Source organism: Sander lucioperca, chromosome 19 (genome assembly GCF_008315115.2).
Source record: "Sander lucioperca isolate FBNREF2018 chromosome 19, SLUC_FBN_1.2, whole genome shotgun sequence".
In the NCBI taxonomy this organism is placed as follows: Eukaryota; Metazoa; Chordata; class Actinopteri; order Perciformes; family Percidae; genus Sander; species Sander lucioperca.
The window spans coordinates 26578185-26605792 of NC_050191.1; the positions used below are offsets into that span (position 1 = coordinate 26578185).

Here is a 27608-nt window from a genome sequence, read left to right on the forward strand (position 1 = left end):
AGTAGTATGAAAGGGCGAAAATCCGCGTAGGGAGGTTGGTCGGGGGGGTGGATGGATCAAACACAGGACTTTCACCCAGGAGACCGGGGATCGCATCCCGCGTGTGACTTTGTGTCCTGCATACATTTCCTTTCCACGTTTTTTGTTTTCCTAATCCCAACCATTTCTTCTTTTCCTAAACCGTAGCCTCACGATAACACGCCACGTAGCTTTAGAAAGCGCCACGTGGCGTGTTTGTTTACGCTGTGATGTTGCAGACTGCTGTCCACTGTATACAGCGTAGACATTAAGGATAGCTTAAAATGCGTACAGATAACACGCCAGTGGTATGTATGTTTACGCAAAGTCATGATGTCATGATGAGCAAATAGTTCCATCTGAAACCAGAATAGAAGCTCAAATAATAATAATATTAATAATAATAATTGACGATTCATTTTCTGTGGATTAATCAAAGAACAAATTGTTTCAGCTAATGTTCCACACGTTGGAGAATCTATGCCAAAGAGTGTTTAAGCTGTTCTGGAGGCTCATGGTAGACTGACACCTTATTAATACACTTTGTGTATCTTTAATGACAACCATCTGCACACCGTCAAAGAAAAGAACTCATTGGTCAATCTTTTTTTTTTTACATTATTTAAATGGTAGGTTTTCCTTTAAATGTGTATCTACATGATGGATAATAATGACATCTAGATTCATCAGCCACACATTCTACTGTATATGGCTGATGGATATGCAGGAAAGTTGAGACCGACTCAACTTTTGGAGAAATGCAACCCCGCGTCAGGCTGCGGTGGCCAGTCATGTAACCTGGGATCAGACTGGTTGGTGTGATTCGGGGGGTGTTTTGAGACGGTGTGAAAATCCCATAGGCTACAGTAAACAGGGACCATCACTGCCTCTATCGCTGCCCGTTCTCTTAATACAGCCACGAGAAAGTTTTAAAACACAAAAACACAAGCCCTGAACTGCCCGGGAGTTTGTGGAACAGCCGAAGTGCGGTCGGAAACGCTGAGATCTATAAACTACATTGGGGGGAGGGGCGTCACACAAATGGGCCGTTTCATTGACCCTCCCCCCTGCCGCACTACCCTGCGGAAAACCACCGGATTGCTATTTTTGGTCTGAACGTAGCTTAAGAGTCGGTAACGAGCACAGAGAGCCAACAGACAGTAGAGTACATCCTGTGAGCTATGGTTGCTGCACTTCACTTTGCAGTAATTAGGGGGAGGGAAGGTATGCGGACGAAAAATGCCACCAGATGTGTCAATATTATGGAGTAAAGTTTAACTAGGTTCATTAGCGGGACCACTCCTGCCCACGGCCTGCGTCTCCTTACCATCAGGCAAACTGAGAACCACAATGGGGCCGCCGTCTGAGGGCGACGCTGACATTTCAGTGAATAGTTGCACAGCCCACACTGGCACAGTCATTATCCTGGAGGTACCAAGCTGGGAGGAGGAGAGGGCTAACAGTCAGCTTTGGCGCTGCGAGGAAAAAAAAGGCAAACACAAGTACGTGTTTGTCTCATGGCTGCAAATTATTCTAGCAATGAATATCAATGTCTCGGATGATGCGAGGATAATTACCAGTGTGCTGTTTTGCAGAGAGGCAGCGAGAAGTGGAAGCATGAAAACATGATTGGAATCGGTGACTCACTTTCTGTTTCTCACCAGCCTACAATACCGCCCACCCGCTGAAGCACACGCACAAGCATGCGCACATGCGCACACACACACGCACACGCACACGCACACGCACACACACACACACACACACACACACACACACACACACACAGATGGAGGGATGTGCCCAGGTATGTGTGCTCCACGTTCCCACACTAAGGCAACTGTTGATGTGCTACCTTTGCAGATCTGCAGAGCTTCTTCTGACGCCTGCCGTGTACTGTGGTATTTCTTCTATGTCAGCGTCACCTCAGGAAAAAATAGCTGAGTCACATGCAAAACTCCGCAAAGAGCCCGCTTTACTTGCTCCGTCTCTGAGCAGCAGAGACATGCAGAAGCACCCTGGGAAACTGGAGCACTCGTCATAAAGGAGCTATTAGCGTAGCGATGACTGAGCCTGCATAATGAATACACTCGCTACGAATGTCGGATCGTCTGGTTTCCTGGAAGAATCCCTCGATTAGCTCGTTTCCACTAACACATTGAGGAAGTCTCCTTTGTCATCGGGCTGGGTTTTGGGTTGTTGGAAGCTTACACTGAAGAAGAGGAAGCTACGGACTGAAATGCCTCTGACTAGGCCAGACATGGACTTCTCTTTCACTTCAAGACAGGTCGCAGAACAAGTAAAGCTAACAAATGGCTGCAGTGTCAAAAAGAAAGTTCTTGACTTGGGTTGAACTTCCCAACTTAAATATGACGAGGCCATGCTGCTAGCTGCTTGTTTTTAACAGACAGATGGGTGACAAATGACAGAACATAAAGTGTCTTAGTGAGGGCCGCAGGTCGGATTCCACTCTAGTTATTGATTTAAGTTCAATATTAAAATGCCAATGAAATGTATCAAATATATATACAATAATAGGTTGGAGTCTTTTGTAATAATGATGCAGCAATACTGAAATATTGACTTTTGTTTGTATTATTGACCAACAAAAACTAAGGCATCTCAAACTTCAGATGGTTAAATCAGAAAGATACAAAAAATGTGAACTTCGTGGCCTGATTTGAGGACTGACCGCAGATCAGAGGCAGAATAAAAGTGCATTATGCTCCCTACACTCCCATCACATGATGTATGCTTTCACTGCTTATTATTATTATTATTATTTCAATCCCAAACTCCATATTGGCACCGGAAAACAGAAAATTGTGTTGCCTGTATCTTTTCACGGCAAACGCTCATGTTTGGAAAGCGGTCGCACAACAGCTGAAATGGCATACTCCTTCATGGTATCCTTCAACAAAGGAGGAATGTAGCACAATATGGATGTGAAAACAGTTATAATTAGCCTATGTGACAATACAATTAGTTTTGGTTAAAATCAACAAATAATCGTGATAATTAATCGTGATCTCAATATTGATCAAAAATAATATGGATTATCATTTTGGCCATAATCATGCAGCCCTACCTCTTATTCTCTTATCTGTGATATGAGTGTGTGACCATAGAAATAAAATGGACAAAAAGGCCATTTCCATTCAAATCAACGTAGCAGAATGGTCAGAGCAGCAGCCATTTTTATGTGTACCATGAGTACCGAAAGATACTAAAAATGTGAACTTCGTGGCCTGATTTGAGGACTGACCACAGATCAGAGGCAGGATAAAAGTGCATTATGCTCCCTACACTCCCATCACATGATGTATGCTTGACTTTCACCGCTTTATTTCAATCCCAAACTCCCGCCTATTTATCAGCCATGTTGCATGGGATGAGAAAATAACCCACTCTGATCATATGAGAAATCACACAGTGGAACAGACCTCACATCAACCCCTGCAGAGTTTAATGGGCCGACCTCACTGCTGCTGCTTAGTGCTGCGGATTAAAGATGGCAGCAGCAGAAATACACAGTTGGGTCAGGTCATATACTGTATGAAGCTGTATAAAAATATAAAGGAATACAACACTTTAGCTTTTAGCTGGTGGCATCTGTTTCCCTGTAGGACAACCTGAAACAACAACCAACAGCTAGTTGTGGCCAGCTGGTGGGTATCTGTGCGTGCTTTAATGCATGTGTGTGTGTGTGTGTGTGTGTGTGTGTGTGTGCGTGCTCTGCTATCCTTATGACACACATGCACTAAAAGACGAGGAAAATCCTCCAGAATGAGCATGTTTTGCAGTCCATCTGCTGTCAGTGTCTACATGAGGTTACTGTAACTCTGCATTGTATGCGCATGCAAGTAAACACGCCGGAATTCATGGATAAGAGAGTTTGTGTGAGGTCACAAATGGGTGCGAGAGTGTGTGAGTCCAGCGGCGTGTGAAGAGTCATACCTCTGGTTTTCAGCGTATCAGGATTTTTTATTTCCTCCACATTGCTTTGCGCGCCGCCAAAACAGAGGCCCTGCAGGGACACAGAGACGCTTGGATTATTCATCGTCCCATTCCATAAAACATGAATATCAATGGCACGTGCCAGCCGCCGTCATTGACACTTTGTTGCGAAAATGGGTCTTGCAAACTTTTCCCAGAATGCTTTGGGACAATGGCAAGGGACCGACATATGACTTATATAACAATGACATGGGTGTGTCCATGTATGTTCACAGTGTGAATTGTCAGGGCCCTCTAGGGCCCTAAGTTATTCCAAAAAAATGATATTTAAAAAGTCATCAGTTGTAACTCATACTTTGACAATCAACATGCAAACAAAATGTTTTTTGATGAAATAAACCCTTCCAACCTGCCTATTAAGTTGGTGTTGTGTGAAGGGTTAAATTAATTGCCAACCAATCAGGTTTTGCTGCAGTTGCTAGGAGGAAGATTCACGATTCACACACACACACACACACACACACACACACACACACATTCCCTGTTTTAGTCAATAGTTTTTATTATTGATGTATTGAGTTATATTACAAATATCACCTTGCCTGATAAATTTCTACTGCCTTTTGTCCGTTTTGAGGCTTTAATCAGTTATTAAATTTTAATAATTTTAACCTTATTCCCAAAGGCTCAAATAGGGGTGGGCAATATATCAATATTATATCCACAATGATATATGAGGCTAGTTATCGTCTTCAATTTTGGAAATTGTAGTATCGTGATGTTAGCCTGGTCCTACCAGACTCTGGTCCATTAGCCTGGTCCTACCAGACTCTGGTCCACTAGCCTGGTCCTACCAGACGCTGGTCCATTAGCCTGGTCCTACCAGACTCTGGTCCACTAGCCTGGTCCTACCAGACTCTGGTCCATTAGCCTGGTCCTACCAGACTCTGGTCCACTAGCCTGGTCCTACCAGACTCTGGTCCATTAGCCTGGTCCTACCAGACTCTGGTCCATTAGACTGGTCCTACCAGACTCTGGTCCATTTCATTTGTACAGAGAGTCTGGCCACTCTCCATTGACAAGTGTTAACTTCCTTGAAGGCGGGTACTCTGTTGAAGTTTAAAACTACTGGATCTGCCCAGAGCCACTCTGGATCTGCCATAACCAATCGCTAACGTTTGGTCGTGACTGTCGGCTTAGCATCGCTAGCGGCTAACGGAGCGAGCTGGAAAATCGAACTTTTCCCGAACCCCGTGGGGAGGAGTGCCACGACATCATGGCCACCAACACAACTCAGCAAAGATTGTTCTTCCTCCGGCTTTAACTTCTGGATATTTGGCAGCGTTGCCACAACGGACCGAATGGCTTCGCTCGCATCTTTCTCTGCAGCCGTTACGGAACTACAACTCAAACTAGCGCACAACCTCAACGTCATCGTTCTCAGCCACTCCCTCTGTTCGCTGATTGGACCGGTAAAGATTTGATCGGAGAAAACCCAAGAATATACCGCAAACCCAGACGTAGTACTGAAGGAAAATGAAAATTGAGCGGAAATACGTAGGAGGGCGGAGCCAGGCTATCGTGATATGACACAAGTGTTGTCTTTTCCTGGTTTTAAAGGCTGTATTATAGTAAAGAGATGTCATTTTCTGAACTTACCAGACTTATTAGCTGTTTTTATTATTTACCTACTTAGTCAGTGTATATAAATGTAAATGGACTGTATTTATGTAGCACTTTTCTAGTCTCAACGACTACTCAAAGCACTTTAACATAGTACAGGAACCATTCACCGTTCACACACATTCACACACTGTGGCCGAGGCTGCCGTACAAGGTGCCACAAAAAAACATGATGGACTCTTCAGAAGAGGTCATTATCTTCTTAGCTTCTGCGCTGGAAAGTCACCGGACGCCACAATCTTCTGAACATAGTCATACTGAGAAATCCAGAGAGAGTTGTGTGGAGCTGATAGTCTTAATTAGCTTTGTAGCAACTCATTTGGCAATGGCTTGAATGTAATTGATGTTCATTAATATCAAAAAGGTTACGCATTAAAGCTTTAAAAGCAGCTGTCAAATGAATGTTCAATTTACAACAGTCCCTGTTTCCACCTCTACTGTAGGTAGACTGCAATTACCTGATCTTATTCTGAGAAAAACAACAACCCATTCTGAAATAAAAAAGTTTTTTCTTTTCTTTTCTCTTTACTAACAGAATACATGCAGAACTAAAGCATAAAGGACATTTCTGAGACTCTACAAGGCAACTTTTATTCACAAGATAAATCTCCAACAGACGTGGATAAACTTGACAGAGGCTTCCAGCTCTCTGACTGACAGTCGAATGACACAATGGAGTCATTGTGTTGCAGGAGGGCCGGGGGTTAACTGCATGGCGCACCTCCTAACTGCCCTTTATTTACAAAAGACGCGCTGTCACTGCTGCCAAATATGTTGGAACCCATTAGCTGCTGATTTGACTTTAAAGCTCAGCCCCGCTAATCTAATTTAATCTGTCTCTGAGGCTTCGCCGACTGCTGGAGCTGAGCGCTAATGGCGCTGCAAGTGCACGCAGGCTTCAGCGATGTGATGCAACTATTTGTTCTGCAACAGCAGACACCCACATGGAAACTGCTGCTGCTGATGGTGATGGTTTGTGTATGTGGGGGGGTCCATTACATGATCATTTCCTGTTATTGGTTGAATTAGGCCTCCACAGAGTAGACAGTTCATCTGATAAAAGTGAAATGATTTTATAATCACAAGATCAAGTGTGTGAAGCAGGTCATGATGGGAAACAACAATGAAAATATACATTTATTTATTTGATAGTTTGTTATTCGGCAATGCAGACGCACGTTCTCATGTGGAATGGGCATCAGACTGTCTCACTCTCACACACACTCACACACACACACACACACACACACGCACACACGCACACGCACACGCACACACACACACACACACACACACACACACACACAGCTATATGAAAAAAAACTACTTCTATAATATAAAATCCCCCAGTGTAACAGCTGAACAGCAGAGGTGTGGATGCAGATAGTGTGATGTGTGGAGTGTGTGGTGACTGCTATGGTCTCTCTGTCTCACCGGAAAAAACAGAAACAAAGATAAATAGGACAACAGGATGAAAAGAGACCTGCTTCCAGTTAAGTCTGCGCTGTTATCTTCTCACGTGTATGAACGGCATCATCACACACCTGTGCACACTCTCATCTTGAGAATTCAATTGAGCAGGTCAGAAAGTACCTTTAAAGGCAGCTGCTAAGCAACCTTGCTCCCTTTGTTTTGTCCCGCCATGGCATTTGACACGCTCGTGCTTATCCTCCCTCTTTATTTAAAAGTGCATTAAAACGTACATTTTGTGCAGCTAAAAAAGAGATTTACGCCATTGTAAAACACAGTGCTGGTAAACTTCCCTATGAAAATCACATATGTACGTTTTATCCACAAAGATTTATAGTATTCTTTAACATCAACATTTATTTTTGGGCCTGTGGCCTTCCATCCAGATACATTTTTAGCCCTTCAACTGAAAGAATTTGGGCACCTCTGCTACAGAGGGATGTACAGGAAGTATTCAGTAGTATTCAATGTTCAGCCAAAAGGTTTTTTGTCACAGGTGACAGCGTGTCTGTTTTGGAGAGGTGTGCATAAGAACTGTGAGGGTGTCCCGAAATACAGGAGCCGCCCTCAGTGTGTGAGTGAAACACGGGATTTAAATAGTGGCCTTCTTCCTCTCGTCCGCTCTCTCTCTCTGTCGCCCGATGCAGCCATGGCGACGGGCTCCCAGCAGGCTTTGCTGTGAGTTTGCGGAGCCCGTGGCCCCGGAGGGATAGCTGACTCTCTCTTTTCATCAGCAGCCTTCTTCCAATAAAACATAACGACACCGAGACGGGGGGGAAAGTCATTCAGCTACACAGAGCTGTCACATGTGCGGCCGAGGCACAACAGGCTCAGTCATTCTGCTGCTGCTGGGACGGATGAGTGGGCCACTGAAGAAGCCAGACACGCAGCAGGATCCATAGAGAAGACACCGCACTCAATGGGTTGTGCTGCACAGAGGAACAGTGGGCAGGAAGGCAGGAACTGCATGCACTGTACTGTACAGAAAGATCAGGCTTTGTTCGGATTTTTTTTATTTCATTTTAAGCCATTTCCCCCCAGTATAGAGTTCAACAGATTGGTTCCGGAAGTAAAAATCCCATTCATTTTTCTCCAGAAGCATTTTATTTATCAGCCATAATGTCTAAACCATCCGACTGAGATAGACTGAGCGCGAGCTCCGAGGTTGTGAAATGATTCACGATTCCTGTATCTGTCATTTATTTTGCACCACATAAAAAACAAAATTGTTTCACACATCCACTAGTCAATAAATAAGTCAGTTCAAGACAGAAAACTTTAAAATTCCAAGCTCATAAATAAAAGCACTTTATAAATGGATTATTATGCTAACATAAGCACTGATAAAATGAAAAGGTGATGCTGCTGTAGAAGCCACAAGTCCTAAAAAAGCGTTACAGCGACATCTCTGAATGGTGGAATTCGCTGTTACCATGGAAATGTTAACCGCACCTGCGCACCTGCGAACGGCTAGCTCTAGCTGCTTCCATTGAGGTCTATGAACGTTTCCGTACACCGTCTTGTACCTTTGCCATTTTCAAACTGTTATTTTGCATCGAATCAAAGGTTTAATGTCACGATTCATCTCGGGGCTGGTTGGCTTGGTTCCAGGCTTAAAAACCTTTATATAAGCATTTAAAAAAAAAAAAAAAAAAACTTCCAGAACTAGAGCCGTTACAAAAGTGGGTGGTCACTTTAAGTATAGTCACTACCAATCAAAATCAACGCAGCACAAATGTTGTTTTTCTTCTATTACATGCTTTTTTTTCCTCCGGGTCAAAACCAGGCGCCTGCGTTACCAAGATTCAGTTGTGCTACGCTAGAGATGAGCAGCGTGCTACAGAGGTCTGGTCAGCTCACGTCTTTCTAACTCCACACCTCCAGATTTAATCTTTTAACCGACGCTGACTCAAGTGACATCACTTGAGGACATTTCTGACACTTTAAACCCCACACTCAGGACACACTAATGGCTTTATACTTTGTTTTTCGGGCATTTCATGACTAAATGATGAATTGATTAATTACAAAACCATTACATTATACTGTAAAGTAACTTCACAGACATTTTTCACAGAATTTTTATTCAGTAGAGAGTTTTGTACATAAAACAAGGTTCAAGGGCACGTTTAAATGACCCTGATTCTCCGCTGGGCGCTTTGCTGCGTTCCGCTTTGTTCCATCCTCCGCCACGCCACGCGCCATACCACACTGGGAGCGTCTCAGAAGCGGAGCGTCTAGCACGCCTGACTCGCAGATTTGATTTTATATGTCTCTAAGTACAAGCTAGTAGCTGGGGGTAAATTTAATTTACAGTCAATTTGCAGTCAATTTAGTAAATTGACTGCATGCTCTCACTGTTTCACTTCAATTCAATTCAATTTTATTTATAGTATCAAATCATAACAAGAGTTATCTCGAGACACTTTACAGATAGAGTAGGTCTAGACCACACTCTATAATTTACAAAGACCCAACAATTCCAGTGATTCCCCCAAGAGTAAGCATCAGCAGTGGCTAATGCGACAGTGGCGAAGAAAACCTCCCTTTTAGGAAGAAACCTCAGACAGACCCACACTGTAAATAATTTTCTTGTAAAATAACAGTAAAGAGCTGGCAGCAGGGACGCCAGCAGTATACCGTTATTTTTACGGTATTCATACGTAAAATGACTTTACGGTAGTAGTCTGTAAACCAGAAATACAGTATATTTCTGTATTCACACTGTTAAATGATTTCACAGTCTAATACAGTAAAAAAATACATGCAGCACATTTCTGTGATTATTTAGAAATTACAATACTATTCTGTTTAGGTTGTTACTTTAACTTCTCACAGTTTACTGTAGACAGGCACAGTAGATAATACAATATCTAAATTTAACAGTTTCCTTAACTTCATTATTCTCAGGGCTATAGATAATTGCTTAAGATATGCATTATTGTGACTATTATGCAAAATAAGCATAAAATCAAAATCAAAATACCTTTATTTCAAAGAACAATGTCAATGTCAACATGAATACTGCTACTTTCAAAAAATGGAAAAAAAAGAAAATAAACCTGTTGGACGACACTGAGAAGTAGCAAACAGAAACAGCCTAGTAGTGTCTGCTTTAGACTATGGCCATAAACTTCAATTCTTAAATGAGTCATCAGAGACTGCCCCTAACCCTTACCAAACGTGACAGGCATAACCTATAGTTGACTTTTTTTTTATTTAAGACAAGTTTGAACAATTACCAAATTCTTGTCATAAGTAATGTATCTTACCTACAGTAACTTAAGCTTTACCTTGAATAACACAACGGGTCTAAGAAAAGGACCAAGGCAACAAATATACATCATTAGCAGTATTTGGAAAATTACACTATTAAGACTATTTAAGGAACATTAAGACCTTTTTGATTACATGAGTAAGAACATTCAGCATACAAGCATCTTTGGTACATTTTGGGAAAAACAATGCCCACAGGCTCGTGTTTTTCCTCTTAAAATAGCCCTGTGAGTTAGATTAAAATTTCCTCAAAAGTCAACTTAAAATATTTACATATGTAATCTGCAATGTATTCTCTGCTGTCTGTAAAAATATACTTTCATAATAACATTTTGAACATATGCAGAATTGGCAACATTTGGAAAACAAAATGTGCATTAAGGCCATTTTGAAACTATTATAGCACAGTAGAACATTTTGTCAATATGCATCAATAATATGCATCAATAAAAACATTTAGGGATGAAACTATAATGTAGGCACCTGTGCCACTGTGAGCTAGACTTGCAGGTTACCTCTTAAAATAGTCCTGTGAGGTAAGCTTGTGTTTTTACCTCTTAAAATAGTCCTGTGAGGTAGGCTTGTGTTTTTACCTCTTAAAATAGTCCTGTGAGGTAAGCTTGTGTTTTTACCTCTTAAAATAGTCCTGTGAGGTAGGCTTGTGTTTTTACATCTTAGTTCTTGTGGATCCAGGAGAGATGACCATCACTTTGGTAGCCGCTGTTCCTCTCTGCAGCATTATTCCAGTGTTGCCACTGTCAAACAACAACAAACAATCATTATCATAATAATAAATAAACTATACAATCAGGAATGTACAGTATAATGCTATTTTCCTGCTGCCTCCATCTGCCAATTGGCCTCTCTTACCGATTAACAAGTGTTGTTCCTCGGATGCAGACGTTCGGCTAATCTTACCAAAATTAAACAAAAAAACACCCAAAAGTAATATTGTTTTAGCTATTGAAATCTAAGCCTCACTGATAAATGACCCTGATCAAATCCCTAGCAAGATAAGCTCCTGAGCATCAGTTTGATATCAAACATTCTTTGCAATATAAATAAGATTTTAATTACCGTTGAATTTGTAGATGCAAGACCCGATGGATGTTGATGAAGAACACTCGATGATATGTAGCACGTCATCTAAATTGTGCGTCCTCTTCTGGAAAACCTCCTATCCAAATGATGGTTCCTGAAGTCCCTCCAGGAGTTGATGGCAAATTATTTTTGTATTTTTTTAAAGAAAATTGACCAAAAGCAGTAGCCTCAATTTAAAAGAATAACGTATCAAACTTCTGACCGTGCTCCAAATTCCCCAGTCAACACTCGAAAGAATACTGTAGTGTCCTGTAATTTTAAACATCAGCATACTGTTTAGGGCATCTGCCCTATTGCTCCAAGTTAAGCAGACCACAATGCATTGCTAACTACAGTACTAAACTGTTTAACATGAAAACAGTATTTTAGTGTTGAAAATTGGCTGTAAATTTACAGCAATTGCTTACAGTGCAGGCTCTTGGTGGGCGGTGTCTGACGGTGCCGGTTGGGGGTGTGATGAACAGTGGCAATGATAGTCACAATGCCCGGCTGTCCGAACGGCCCACGGCCGCGTGAAAATAGACCTGGCGAGTATCTTTAGCGGAGCGGAGAGCAGCTTCACGCACGCTTTTTGGACACGCTGTGACGTGGCTGGTGGAATATCAAGCATTGACTTGAATGGCCTGGATTGCTTGCGGGGGCCGCGGCGCCTCCGGAACGCAGCACAGACGCGCCTGGTGGAAAACAGGGGTAAGGACGGCATTTAAAAAAAAAATAATAATAAGATCAGGTATCGTCGTTGTTTGTAGAAGAGTGTTGGCGAGTTTTAGTTGGCATATGGACGTGAAGACCCTATCTCAGTCAGCGACAGGGCCACGCTCCCTCAACGGCTTCCCACCTTTGAGCCCAGCCAGTCATAATCGTTGGGGGGTCCCAGGCCAAGCCGGAGGTGGCCCTGCTGGGAAATGAAACCCTCTGATTATGGGCGACTGCTTTCCCTCCGCGCCGCTCAGACGCACCCTCCCTTGTACAGTTTTACATAAAATTCGCTGTCAGCCACCCACTTCTGGTTCATTTCAGGGCTGTCTCTAAAGGGTAAGTAGGGCACTTTGCCATTTCAATAATAGCTGCATTTGCAAAGCTTACAGCTGCAGGCTACAGCCTTTACATGGATTTAAAGCAAGCTTGCAGACTGTGAGGTAGTTCAGTTGGGATAATAGATTCAGCTGCCTGTTTTTTTTTTACCTCCAACGTCATGGAGTTCATGGTAAAGATATGAGATGTTAGAACGCTAATTAAATCCAGAATGTTTCATCCCCGTTCCCATGAGCACTGCCGGATGTACTTTGATTGACAGGTCGGGACTGTCAGAGGGCTGCGAGCCCTCACTGACAGGCTGACTGACAGTCACTGCTGAGGAGGGGATTCAAATGGACAACTAGCCTCTCAGCACATCAGGCCAGCGGTGGAAGAAGTATTGAGATCCTTTACTTCAGTAAAAGTACTAATACCACGTTGTAAAAATACTCTGTTACAAGTAAAAGTCCTACATTGAAAATGTTTTTACTTGAGTAGTGTTCATCAACAAAAATTATGACTAAATATCGTCGTCAACGAGACGAGACGCAACGTAAATGCTGGTCATGTGACCACGACTATAATTAAATGTATAATGCAATATTGTTGACGAACAAAAACGAGACTAAATGTGGTTTACAAAATAAAAACTATGCTAAAATGTCTCTTCATTTTCGTTGAGGAGACGAAATGTTAAAACGTTATTTCGTCTTGTTTCGTCTTTGGGAGAAAAAGAAGAAACGACATTTGGAAAAACTTTCATTACATAGAAGTGGAAAAGAAAACGGAATGTGTTGTGGAAAAAGATGGGGAGAAATGCGGCCACAAAATCACAGGAAAAAACACCACGAACCTTAAAGGCCCAGACACACAGACCAGACGGCCGACCGTCGGCAGTTGAGCTGGTCAAAAAAGTTCCTCAGAACACACTAAAGAGACGAGATGTAAAACGTCTCCATAACAGCAGGCGGCGCTAATCTGTATTGTCGCCCAAAAATGAAAACCGGCAGCTGATTGGACGAACGCGTCACGTGGGTCTGGTTTCTTCAGAAATTCAAAGTCAGACGGCTTGTTCAGAATACGATCTCATATTGTACGAAAATAGTTCACCGAAACGTGTTTCTGAAAACATTTGAAGAGAGAAATAGGCCGTGCAGTTGCTGAATCTGTCTTCATTTCAGATCAATAAAGTCAGTTTAAAAGATTTTCGTCAGATTTTGAGAGACTCTAGTCACGCTCATCCCGCTCCCCGTTTCCGGGTTAGCTCTCCACCAATCAGATGGGTCATTTGAGTCCGACTGCCGGCAGTGCCCGCCCCGCTGATTATACATGTCAAATCGGCCAAAATGAAGGCCGACGGCCCCTCGGACGGACGACGGCACGGAACACACCGAACAGACTCGAGTCACCGACCTCGCCAGACTGTCAGACGGCCGATTATCGGCTCGGTGTTTCCGGGCCATCTCATGGGTTTGGCTAAAAGAAAATGTTGGTTTTGTCTATACTACTAGGTACTTATACTATATTGACTGGGTTAAATAGAACTGCATTACTAAAAAGAGACTTAAATACAATTTTCTACAATTTAGACTAAATGTCATCAATTTTCATCGACCAAAACTAGACTAAAAAGAGTATGAACGTGACTAAAACTAATAAAAACTAAAATGACAGCTTGACACAAAGACTAGACTAACACTAAAATTAAAACAGGCCGCCAAAAACAACACTCTACTTAAGTAAAAGTATGTAAGTATCATCAGGAAAATGGACTTAAAGTATTAAAAGTAAAAGTACTCAATGCAGAAAAATCCTCCCATTGTAGTGTTTGTTGTAATCCAACCAGTTGTGTGTTTAATGGTCTAATCATCTCAGCTGGACTTGTAGGCTGTTATATTGTTGTGTAGTTACATTTATAATAAAACAAGATTTTAAAAACTACATGTGCTTGTCAGATGACAAAGCTGTAACAGATGAATGTAGTGGAGTAAAAAGTACAATATTTCTCTCTGAGATGTAGCGGAGTAGAAGGAGAAAGTGGCATGGTAAGAAAAGACTCAAGTAAGTACAAGTACCTCAACATTTGGACTTAAGTACAGTACTGGAGTAAATGTACTTAGTTACATTCCACCGCTGCATCAGGCCTGGTGTGCTCTATCTGCAGCTACAGCACATCAGAGAGGGATTTGCCCGGTGACAAGAGCGTAACGCAGGAAGCAAACGCCAGTGTGTTCACAGGAAGACCGAATCAACAAGTGATCTGTGGCCACCCTGAACACCCACGAGTCAGGGAAACTCCTGAATCAGGCTAAAATAGAATAACATAGAAGTACAAGAATACAAGTTTCAGTGCAGTGTAAGATATGAATCATAGTGTAAGATATGAATCATTATTTGATGAAATAGTTTGTAGGCACGGGTTAGGGAGGGGTTTTATTTTGTGTGGTGTGTACAAAATGTGTACACTGTGGGTATACTGTACTGTATAAATATATATATATATATATATATATATATATATATATATATATATATATATATATATATATATATATATATTGGCCAGAATCTGCCTTTGGGCAAGGGGGGGGGCCATATCATAGTGGGGGGTCTGGGTGTCCTCCCCCAGGGAAGTTTTCAGCATCAATGACTTAATTTCCTGCATTCGGATACACTTTGATGCACCAATTTACAGTGGAAATACCTTTATTTAGCCTATGTGAAGAAAGATACCCATTTTACACAGATAAAAATTCAAAATATATCAAAAATATAATGGAAAGTATGTTGTTGTGTGTCATTGGGCATTTTTAAGTGGGTATATGGAAATCTTGGAGCTTTCTTAGTGGGTATACTGCGTATACCTGCATATCACATAGACCAGTCATTCCCAAACTGTGGTCCGCGGACCACTAGTGGTCCATGAGGGTACTGCAGGTGGTCCGTGGAAAAGCAAAATAAAATATAAAATAATATTTTTTTAACGTTCATTTTACCAGGAAATTCCCATAAAAATTACGAATATGTATATTGATATAAAATTTAAATTTAAATTAAATTGTCAAGTTATTGTATGATTACTAAAATAGGCTAGTGGCGCTCGGCCGTGACGTTCAAGTCCAAATTCTGAAGATTAATAATCAAAGCCTGTTGTTCAAATGAACCTGATTATGCCCTCGGGCGCTTGAGTAAATAAATAAATTAAATATGTGGCAGCTGTTTGCAGTAAACTTGCTTTTAACGAGCCTGTTGTACTGATGCGATGACCAGTTCTAGTTTTAGTGCTAGTAGGCCTATTAAGAGGTGCGGATTAGTTCAGGTAGGACTGTGTGTAGACATATTTTATGTGTATTATGAGGTGGTCCGCGAAAATTCTTGATCACAAATAGTGGTCCACACACACAAAAAGTTTGAAAACCCCTGACGTAGACTACACCACTGGCACCGGGAACCGTATTTCAGGTATCCAACGATACCGGAAAAAATGTCAACGGTACCCAACCCTAGTGGTACCAGTACCGCTATTGGATATTTTTAAACTGTACCCATCCCTAACCAGCAGAAACACTTTATATTCCAAATGGCCGCAGTAGGAATACCATCTTTGGCTTTTGGGGTTATTTGACATATGGCAGCACCGTGACGATAAAGCCCTGTGACGGAGAAGGCCCAGGTCTGGCGGCCAACATGAAGTCAATCCTCTCCTTCGTCAGCATCTCCCAGCCGCATCAGCAATGCAGAGAGATGACGCTGCACAGTCAAACGGAGAGCAAAGCGGAACGCAGAGGGCAGACAGGCAGCAGAGTTCAGGACACTGAACACTGCGCTGGAGCTCTTGGCGAGGAGTCTGACACATCAGCTACTATCGGAGAGGAGATGAATGCTCAGAAGCCGGAATTCTACATACGATCAGCCGCTGTGCTCTGTGTGGGAATCTGTGTGCATGAATCAGGAACTGCATTAAGTCCACATTTAAATTCATAGAAACCATAAAACGTAATAGCTTCTTTGCAATGCAGATTTTTTTACCAGCGTCCTCCACGCACAGCACAGGGAGGCTTTGTTGGGGCAGAATATAGTCTTTGTCACTCACACATGACATTAGACACAGCTGGAAATCTCACAGCACGTTCATTATGTATGAAGCCCATAAACATACGTGCAGAAAGCGCTATTGTTTTCCACTTAAAAGTCAGTCTGCCTGGCTGCCAGCATGGTAAACATAGCATTAATAAATAATAAAGCGTAGTGAGATGTATTGTGCACAGTGTCAGCAGGGAAAACAACACCCGCGCGATTGCTGCTTTTGTCAGGAGAGCCTCAAATGTTCTCACACACACACACACACACACACACACACACACACACACACACACACACATGCATCGACGCCTGCTCGCAAACATATATATATATATATATATATATATATATATATATATATTAGGGCTGGGACCATATCCTTTTGTCCCGATTTGATTCCTTCATGATACTTGGGTGGCGATTGGCTTTGTATTGCGATTTTCATTTATTGCGATTTCATAGTATTGAGTATTGAGATTTTCTCTATCAAAAATGTCTCTGCTTGTGGGCGTCTTTTGGGGGGGGGGGGGATCCAGGGGCACAACGTGCTATATATCTATTTTGCACTTCATCAAACTTATGCACTTCCGCTGCTGTAAAAAATCCTCCGGGAAACACAGAGACCTCAATAATGTTTTGGACGTGGCAGAAATATGTCTGTAGTCATACCAGATAGTTCCTGATTTAAATAATTTAAAAAAAAAGATAATTTTAGACTATTTTGAAAGGCACAGTTACTTGTGTTTGGACAAGGTTTAATATTTGAGAACACTTTGGAGTTATAGTCCTCAGAGTAAGGTAAGTTCATATCATTTTGGTATCAGTGCTAAAACTCAGGCAAACGGATTGGATCTAATATCGAAACATTTCGAATGATACCCAGCCTTACCTAGCCTAGAAATCTAGACGCACCCTAGCGGCAGCAAATGTAATTTACAGCCAGGGTCAGTCTAGCAACTCTCCGTTGGCTTGCGAGCTGGAAAAACCAAATTCTGGTCAGGCCAATCACATCGTGTATAGAGTTGGTGGGCGGGCTTATGGCCGCTGCTGCTGGCGAACAGCGGTCTTTGGAATCGGCTTTGGCCGTGACTCTGGAAGACTTGGAGTTCAGCTTTTCTTTGAGAAAAGAACAAAGAACGGCACTGAAGTCATTGTTAAAAAAGGAAGATGTGTTCAGAGTTTGGCTGAGCAGATACGGCCAAAGAATTGAATCTATCAACTAGCACCGCTACCTTCTTCGTTGCTCTGGTTGGTTGTAGCGCTATCATATTGCGTGCAGTGGTAATTTGTAGGGCTGCTCCCTCTTAGTTGATTAGTCGACTAATCGGTCGTTTTGGTGGTAGTCAACTTAGATTTCTTTAGTCGATTAGTCATGTTTTATGCTTTTTTCATGCTGAATGACTTATTTCCAAGAAATGTACGAGCACATCTCTGGCAAACACAAGAATTAAAGTGGTGCTTTTGCATGACTCTTTGCGGAGAAACTCAGATTTACAGATCTGTCGATTAAATCAACTAATTGATTAGTCGATACAATTGAATGAGTGTTAGTCGACTAAGAATTTCTTCAATCGAGCACAGCCCTAGTAATTTGAAAGACAACCGTTTATCCCGCCCCTCGGATTGAGCCCTGCCAATGGTGAGTTCCCAGACCCAACATCTGGATGTGGGGCTGGCTTGTCAGGCTGAGCCTTACCCAGAATACTGATGAAAACCCTACTCTCTGAGGAAAAGAAAGCAACAGTAGTGAGACACCAAAGGCTGTCATGCGCTTTGCTAAATTCTACAAACACAAAAAGCCATTAAAGGAAGCTTTGCTTTTCACACACTATCAGTAATACCTCGGAAAACCTGCAAGCGCTGCTGCATTGCATGCTGGTCCACTGAAGCTCCTCTGAGTGAGGTACATCTGCCTCTGAGAATGTGACGGTTGGACATCACTGTAACGTGAGTCTATGCTAATAGGGGGCATTCACACCTACCTCGTTTGGTCCGGACTTTCGGACTTTTCAGTTTGATCTGAACCAAAATTACAGGTGTGAAACTTGCAGACATTGGATCTTTTTCATGTTTGTCTATCTCGATCTGGGTGATCATTAGAGCTAAAACAATTAGCAAAAATAATCGATCATCGACAACAATTTCAAATGATTGATTGTTTAAGAAATGTATCAAGAAGAAAAATATGCTGCTTTTCTCAGGAATTTGGACTTTTGGTGAGACAAAATAAAGAATGTGAAGACGCAAAGGGCATTTTCTCAACTATTTCTGGCATTTTATACGCTTAATCAAAAGAATAATTGACACTTTTAATAAAAAAGAATGCTCTAAACATGAAGTATTTCAAAATCTAAAAACGACAGCACGCTTTGGAAAAGTGTCAGCAGAACATCCAGTAGGCCTATGTGCTAAAACACTGCTTGATGAAGGTGCTGTGTTAAATATAATGCTTATACATGAGACAGAGTCTTAGAGAGTAGAACTAATGGAGTCAGTAGGCTCTCTCTCTCTGCTGCTTCTCCAACCACCACATGGTGCCTCAGATCTCTGCACATGGCAGGGTTTTCCCTGGGATCGTCGAAGGCTTGAGTGTGAATATTTGGCGGAGGGGTTTATGGGTCCTCACTCAGAAAATGGGATGTTTTTCAATAGAAATAAATCATGAATTTCACATCCTCTTGGAGCATTCTCATCACCGTATCTGTGTCTCAAACGTTGGGGAAAGCTAGAGCAGATAGTGAATAAATAACACTCAAAAAGCTTGCTGAAGAAGTCCACCGGAGACCAAACTACAAGCATTAGAGCGGAGTATTTCGGAGTACCTAAATGTTATTTAGTTAGTTTTGATGCTTGCATTGGTTTTACATTCTTTCGGCTTAGGCGGTGCCAAAAAAGGGCTTGGGTGCTGCACCTAAGCCATATAATGGTAGGGAATACCCTGAATGGAGGAAACCTGTTATAGGAACCTACCATTGTCCTTCCACTGCTTCAGCAGCAGTACAGACCTTCGGGGTTGGGTGCTGGCTGGCAGAATTAAAAGAGTTTTGCTTGATGTATTCAGTGGTAAGGTTTTAAATATAGACCGAGCCACTCCAGTGCACTCTTGAACTTCTGAATGGACCTGAGAGCTATAATGGAATTGGAGAGATTTAGAAAAACGCGGGGGAAGATTAAAAATGGAGAAAAAAAAATGTTGAGCAGGATATGAGAGACAGCCACGCTCGCTGGTGCTCTCATGCCTCGCCTGCGCTCCAGATGCAAATGAGCAACTGTGATTCTCTTCGGAGGAAATGAAGCCACACAGTTGACGACCAGTAACTGACTTGGCACATTTTTTGGAGCCAACGCACGCATAAGCACACACAAAGACGAGCTGTGGCGGGCTGATAAGGGATCAGCTTGATAGGATCTGCTACTCCTGCTTCTTGAAGCAAGACAAACAACTCCTGCTAATTGAATCCCTTTTGAAGAAACCCCCCCCAAGATGGACATCTCCACGGGACCCGTTTTGACACGCTCTCATGCAAGTGTATCGCTTTCACGCATCATTTCCTCCCTTGGTATCGCTGCAACAATGACCCAGAGGCTTATTCCTTCTTTTTTTTTCTTTAAATGAAGCTGACGGATCGCGTAAAAAAGTCAAAAGTAAGTGGCAGTGAAACCTCCAGGTTTATTTTTTTTAATTAGCAGAGTGAAAAGAAAAGGTAGCAGTTGTGATGTGCAGATGCTGGAGGGATCATATGATCCGCAGCGTACATCTCCACCGCCTCCGTCCCGGCCTGCATTCGTCAACACCTCCTCGTCTGTAACAATCACTTCGTTTGAGCCTGCGAGTACACGCCACGACTCAGCCACGTTTCATCCCCTCAGCTCTGGACGCGCCACACAAAGGACCACACTGTTGCGACGCCGTCCTGACCGCAGAGGTTCAGGCGTGAGGCTGAGCAGCTGACTGAGCCAGGGTCAGCTGACCCACCGCATGCCCCACGTGATGTCATCAACTACTGGACTGCACTATTCTCCAACTTGGACCAATGGGATGGCTGAGGGGGGCTACATGTATTCATGTGAAAACCCTGGCTTTGATTTAATAAGCAGCAGACTTTTTTTGAACTGAAACATTGAGCTTTCCACACAGAGACTGACAATTGAACTCCACCTTCCTCCACGGCGCTGCGGAGGAGGTTCTGGCTAGTCCACACAGTATTCTGGGATGGGAGAAAAACGTGCTCTGGTTTATTGGCATTTCTTTAAACCAATCACAATCGTCTTGGGCGGTGCTAAGCGCCGGACGGAGCCACGGTGCCTCTGCAGAATAGCCTCGGGAAGGAACTTGTTTTGGTGGAACGTGTGTACGTTCAAAAGTAGTTTTAGTCTTGCAACAGAAAACTCAGATTGGACAGATAGTCTAGCTAGCTGTCTGGATTTACCCTGCAGAGATCTGAGGAGCAGTTAACCATAGTCCTCATGAATCCACCAGAGGTTAGAACGCCAACACTAAGGAAGCGTTAGGTAACGGAAATCCGGTCGGGAAAAAAAGGACATACGGCGGAATTTCCGGCGGCCACGGGGCAATCCCAGAAGTGGCAGGTTGCAGATATTGACTAGGTATATTGAATGACGAGGCATTTTTCGATACTCGATGCTTTAGAGGCAATTCGGTCAGTGCCTAAAAAGTACTGAATTCGGTACCCAGCCCTTTGTATTATTAGGACTAAATTACAAGAGCAACTGGTACATCTACCACTGCATTCACTTCCTGTGTTCCACTGTCTAACCTCCTCACCTCTGTGTGATAACTGGCCTGATTCTGCCAACACCAAGTAGCCGTGTGTCAGTCAGTGACGGGGTGAACTGCGTTGGCAGGCGTCTCACCACAGTGTAAGAGGATGAGAAGCTGTTTATAGATGTCTGTCTAACTGGGCCTTCACGCTAAACACAGGAGACGTTCATCAGTGATAACGAGCGAGCCTCGTCCTATTATACAGAGCCCAGAATTAAAAAAAGGAGCAGCCTGCAACTCATAACTCATCCTAACACGAGCAGGGCTTTTTTTTCTGCAGACGGGGGACAGATGGGGGACATCTGCAATACAGAACTTCACTGGAAAAATAGCAGATTTAACACAAACATGGATACAAAGATGTTTCATTTGATATCTGTCGTTTTCCGATTTGGTAGGATTAATGCTGACTTCCAACAAAAAAATTGATGACCCTTGATTTTCAGACCTGCAGCACCAGACCTCATCAGCCCACAACACCACATGGTTGTAAAACAAGCAGCTTTGTCTTCTTGGTGCAGAGATCTTAAACTTAGCGGTCTGCTAGCCACTGGCACTGCTCGAAATCCAAGGAAGCTGGCTTTCTGAAAATAGGCATAATAGTACTTCTACAGCAAAAGAAAGCAGGGGAATTTAAAACTCACTTCCAGTTTGTTCTGCAGCCACCTAAAATAAATTCAGCGCACGTCTTGCTGTCCGTCGCATGTTGTAAATAGAAGCCGCTTCATTAAGAAACCCTTCTTAAGAGGGGGGATGCTGGTGTAAGCTAATGGCAGCGGCCGGCATTATAAATAATTGACACTAATTCTGCGGGACACAACGCATGGAACAGATGACTGTGGTTCAGAGTTTAATGGGCCGAAGAAATGGCTGGAGGGATGCCCGTCATTGTTTTTAAAGGTGAGAGAGGTGGCGAGAGCAATTAACCCCAATTACCAAAGCTAAGGAGGGAAAACTTCACTTACACGAGGAGGAAGAGGCCCTCATATTAGGAGGGTCTTCATGTCCTCAGCACAGCGCAATGTGGGGCGGCAGCTTAGACTGTAGGGAGTTGGGTTGGGAACCGGAGGGCAGCCGTTCAAGCCCCCACATGGACAAAAGTATGGTGGTGGCCACTGGACGCTTGAGAGGTGCCAGTTCACCTCCTGGGCACTGCCAAGTAGGGCTGGGCGATATGGAGAAAATCAAATATCACGATATTTTTGACCAAATACCTCCATATCGATACCGCAACGATATTGTAGTGTTGACTATTGGTGTTACAACAGTTACAACAGTCTGGTAAGTTCAGAAAATGACTTCACTTTACTGTAATGCAGCCTTTAAAACCAGGAAAAGACAACACTTATGTCATATCACGATATCTAAAACCTAAGACGATATCTAGTCTCATATCGATATAATATCGATATATTGCCCAGCTCTACTGCCAAGGTGCTCTTGAGCAAGGCACCGAACCCCCCCTCTGGCTCGGCTGCAGCCCCCTCATTCTGACGTCTCTCCTTTAGTGCATACGTCTACTGAGGGTACTGGTTACCTGTGTGTACTGTGTATTCTAACAGAGTGAAAACATTGTAATTTCCCTTGCAGGATTAATTAAGTATGACTGGAAGAATACATAGTTTCATATTCCCCCTTGTTAAAACCTGCATCAGTCTACTTTCTGTAAAGTATTTCGGTCCAACATTATTTAGTGCCCTGTCAGTCCCTGTTAGTGTTTATAAAACACCATCTTGGATAATATCAGATCTGGCATATAAGTAAGATGTAGTCTTTGTTCTTGTTGTTACTAGTCTTTGTTAATATTTTTTATTTAGATTCATTTTTATTTTGCTGTCATTTAAAAAAAGGGAAAATGATTATGTTTTGAAACGTATTAGCTGTATTTGAAATAATTTTTTTAGTTAGTGTATTTGTACTTGGGGAGAAACTTGATAAGCCTTTTAGGCGTTTGGCCTCCCTTGCATATTGTGTTACTAATATTGCTTTGTTAGTTTTCTGTCTTTATGTGCTAGTTAATAAACAAAATGAGGTGTTAACCACCAGGTTATTGAATTGAAATTCATTGAAAACATTCTGGTACAGGATATCAAATCCTCTATTCCTCAAACGACACAAAAATGATATGAACACATTTGAAGAGGATTGATTTCATAAATCACATTCATTTCATGATTAAAAATGACTTACATCTCATAAACAAGTTACATCCGTTTCAAACAAGCTTTATACGTAGTTGTACGTCACATCTTTTGACAGAGACGATGTATCCAACCTATTCTTGAAAAAGTTAACTGAGGGGGAATGGAAGCTGGTTCCACGCTTTTACCGCTAGCCTGGGAAAACCCTGACCAACTAACGGCAAATTTGAGATTTGCTCTGCAAGTCCATCTGGCCAAGAGCCCATTCAAGCCCATTTCTAATTTTTCCAAATCGAGGCACCAATCACAACCGTTGAGGCGGCTTTACACGGTGACGATAGCGCAGCGACGGCGAGCAGCTTTTCGTTTACGTTCAACATGACGGCCACTGAAGCGCAGCAACCCGTTGATGCCGCTGTCGCTGCTACATCACCCGGATCCTTGGTCTGATTGGTTGAAGGATTATCCAATTGCGCCCAGAGGCATTTGAGTGGCGTCCGTTGGAAATGGGCTGTGAATCATGCTTCCCCAGAAAATAGGTAAAATAACCTGGTTGACACCAGACCCACTCTCACTGAGTGGGTCTGGTGTCAACCAGGTTATTTTACTGCACAAAGTGCAAAGAAAATTCTTTCTCTTTTCATGAATGCATGTTCTGGGGTAAAGCTTTAAATAATATCCTCGTAAATCATTCATATTGCTCCAAAACTGAAAGATAGGCTCAACCATTACATCATATACTCCATGTACAAGCTTATACACCTGAATCATATCTCCTCTGTATCTCCTGTGTTATCCTCCAGGAATTACATCCAAACATCAGGAAAGATACAACAGCTTGGGGAGATAGTACTAAAAAGTGATGCCAACTAGGGATGTAACGGTGTAACGGTAAACCACGATAAAAATGTTGACGATAACAATTCTCGTTTTCATTTAAAATATCCTTATTAGCACGGTAGATTACCAAGGTGTGGAAACCTTGTGTTTAATCCTTCCCAGCTTCATCCGAGGCTCCTGAAGTTGTGTGTACGGTTTTACATTTTAATTTTGATGATGAAGAAAACACGTATATAATTAGTGGTGTTTCTTTGATTTGTTGACATATTGTTCTTTATGTCTTAGCTTGACTGTTTGGATTTGTATCATTTAAACCTGCACTACTGGAAATGTTCCTGACCAATCAGCTGCTTACATGCTGAACCCTTGTTCTTTTGATGTTAAAAGTTTTTAACTTTTAATAAGGTTTTGCCTATATTTTTGTAATATAATAAACACTGTTACAATTTTTAGAACTATTTCAGCTTGCGTAGGCCTATCAGTGCATTCTGAACATACTGAACACACTTTTTAAAAATACCGCGATACCGAAAACCGTGATATTTTTGGTCACTATAACAGTGAGGTTACATTTTCATACCGTTACATCCCTAATGCCAACATACTTTCCCCAGCACCTTCTTATCTTATGTGTTGGAATGCAAAAGTTAACAGGGCACTGTGGTTTCCCAACTGCATGCATACGACTCTAAATGCATCCCAGATGCGAGAGCCACTGTCAATCATGAGAGGCTGTGTCCTTCATCTGACTCCACTAAGCACCAATAGGAGATGCTGATGCTGACCATCTCGGTAAACAAGCGAGCAGAGGAACTTAACCCAGGATGCTTTGAGGGCTCAGCGCCTCCTGTGTGATAACACTAACAGACACAGCGTATACTATTCCTTAAGCTTTGCCATTGACCGTGGCTAACCTACTTGTCTAACGCGAATTAGCTTTGGGTGCCGTTTCTTAACTCCAGTTCCAGGCTCGACATGTGCTGCTGCTGCTGCTGCTGCTCTGTGTACGTTATAATTCACTTATAGACACCGGGTATCGCATTAAACATAGCCGCGTCACCCTGACAGCTTTTCCATATAGAGGAGCTGGAGAAAGAGTTAGCTAGCTAACAGGCTAAGCACCTTTAACGTGCGTTCAACAAATGTCAATAATAGTCGTAAATAAATACCTGGAAAATCAAAGTTAATCATTCCGCTTCAGAGATAGAGGCGAGCCGAATGATGAGTCAAATGGAAAAACAGTGTGTCTTACCAGTTTCAAACGCTTCTAATACTCTGCAGCTGTGTAATCCATAACCGTTATGATGGAGCGATGTGTCGGTAATGAAGAGTGTGGAGCCGCTGCGGTGGCCCTGGTGTCGCCCTGCCCGCTGCCCGTCGTGGCCGCTGCGTGTGATGGCGTTTTGCTCTGCAGGGCCACAATGAATCTACTGCTGCCTTCAAGAGCTGTCGGAAATATCAGGATAAGGCAGGAGTACACAGCCTACGCGACCAAACAAAAGGTCGTAGTCTACCAAAGAGGTTGTACCTTACACAGAAGATTTATCTGAGGAAATAGGACCAGCAAAGTCCGTATTAATCTCAGTAGCCGAGCTGTCGAATGTGATAATTAAAGGACAGAGGACACAAAAGTCACGACAATGGTTTATTCTAGTGTTAGCTGGTTTATCCGAACTGCAGCCTATAGTAGGTTATTGTATTCCCAGTGACAAGTACTAGTCTTGTTAAATCTCCTTTTGTAACTTTAGATGTTCTCAAAAATAAAAACAATTCTGCTTTTTTAAATAAACTTTGTTCATTTGGTTTGGTAATTTGTTGCTTTTATTACAACACTTGATTGTGCTGACAATTCAGAATCCCGAGCTTTTAAGAAGCAAGGGAAGGGCGCATAACGGGCCCGTCCTATGACTGGCATGACGCCCGTCCAATCAGAAAATACCGAAGGGTAGTAGGTGGGTGGGACAGAGATTGAAGTGGTGAGTGTTAAGGTAAATACAGATTACTTTGATGAAGATGTAGTAAACAGATATCACAGCAAAAACCAATCGGTCCGCCACTTGTATTAACTGTTAGAGGCTTTGTAACATAAACCGTAGCCTTTGACAAGGTCTCAATAGAAATATAGTAACATAGTAGCTACCTCGCAGTTCAGTTTTGTTGGGATATTTTGATAAATACATTTCTAAAAGGACTAAATGTAGTTTTTGTAAGGTGGCAGATGACCTGCTATATTTCTGTTTCTAATTAAGTGATAAACAGCTGTGTGAGCTGCAGTGCACGTTTAGTTTTTTACTTGACGTTGGAGCGCCCTCCTCTGTCTATAGGTAGAACAGCACTCTTAATGCTGCCCCAGGACACAGCTGAAAACTCATGTTATAACATATTTATTCACTTTCCTTCAGTTGTAGTTACTGTTGCTGGAAGTAACAATATGGCTCATGAACTGTAATTAGTCAAAAGTTACAAATATTGGGCCATCTACTTTGGAGAGGTTCTTATGGAAGCTGAGAGGCAAGGTGCAAAAACAAAATATTATTATATATTTGGCCTTGTGCATGATTCTTCTGCAAATATTAGTTCATGAGATGCATACATTGCATTTATGTATGATGTTTGTGTGAACCCGGCCTGTTGGCTGGTATTTAAAGTATGTGCGGTAAGCTAATCAGATTTTAAAGGTGTTGTACTGCTAACGAAAAAGAATCCTGCGGGCGCCACTGTATGATTCCATTATTTATGTTTTACAGTGGACATTTGTAGTTAACTGAGAAGGTAAAAAAATTTTTTGTTTATGCTGCATTTGGCTGAACTTTGTATCTTGTGTCTTTCTCTCAAAACCTAATCATGCCTAAGTTTATCTCATAGGAAATAATATCTCATACGTAGGAGATAAACTCGTAGATATGATCTCCTACATATGAACTAATATCTCCTACATAGAAGAGAAACTCTTAGTCATTATCTCCCCCCACGTCTCTGATGTAGGAGATACACTGGCAATGTTTTAGACCAGAGACATTCCACAGGGGGTCCGTGACCCCTAGGGGGTACTCTGAGATAGTGTAGGGGGGCCGCCACATTACGTAAAAAAATAATTTTTATGAAAGTTTCTTTTTTTCAAAAATCCAAATGTCTTAAAGATATACAGTAATATGAATCCTGCATATTATAAATATATATTGACCTATTTTGAATTTAACAATTGTAGCTATGGTAGCCACTATGGTAGCCATACAGTT

General features: G+C 42.3%; 1 protein-coding gene across 4 annotated transcripts in view; it reads right to left on the reverse strand.

Annotated features, from left to right (window-relative positions):
- The window catches only part of fynb (FYN proto-oncogene, Src family tyrosine kinase b), a 117885-nt gene extending 92052 nt beyond the window's left edge, over positions 1–25833 (reverse strand). For 3 of the 4 annotated variants that reach the window (XM_031285601.2, XM_031285599.2, XM_031285602.2), the window contains exons 1-2: positions 25622–25833; positions 3976–4045 (exon numbers count right to left, since the gene is read on the reverse strand). The gene's annotated coding sequence lies outside the window, so the exon portion shown is untranslated. The remainder of the gene's footprint in view (positions 1–3975; positions 4046–25621) is intronic. The other variant, XM_031285600.2, reaches the window with a different exon arrangement.
- Between the last annotated feature and the right edge of the window lie 1775 nt (positions 25834–27608).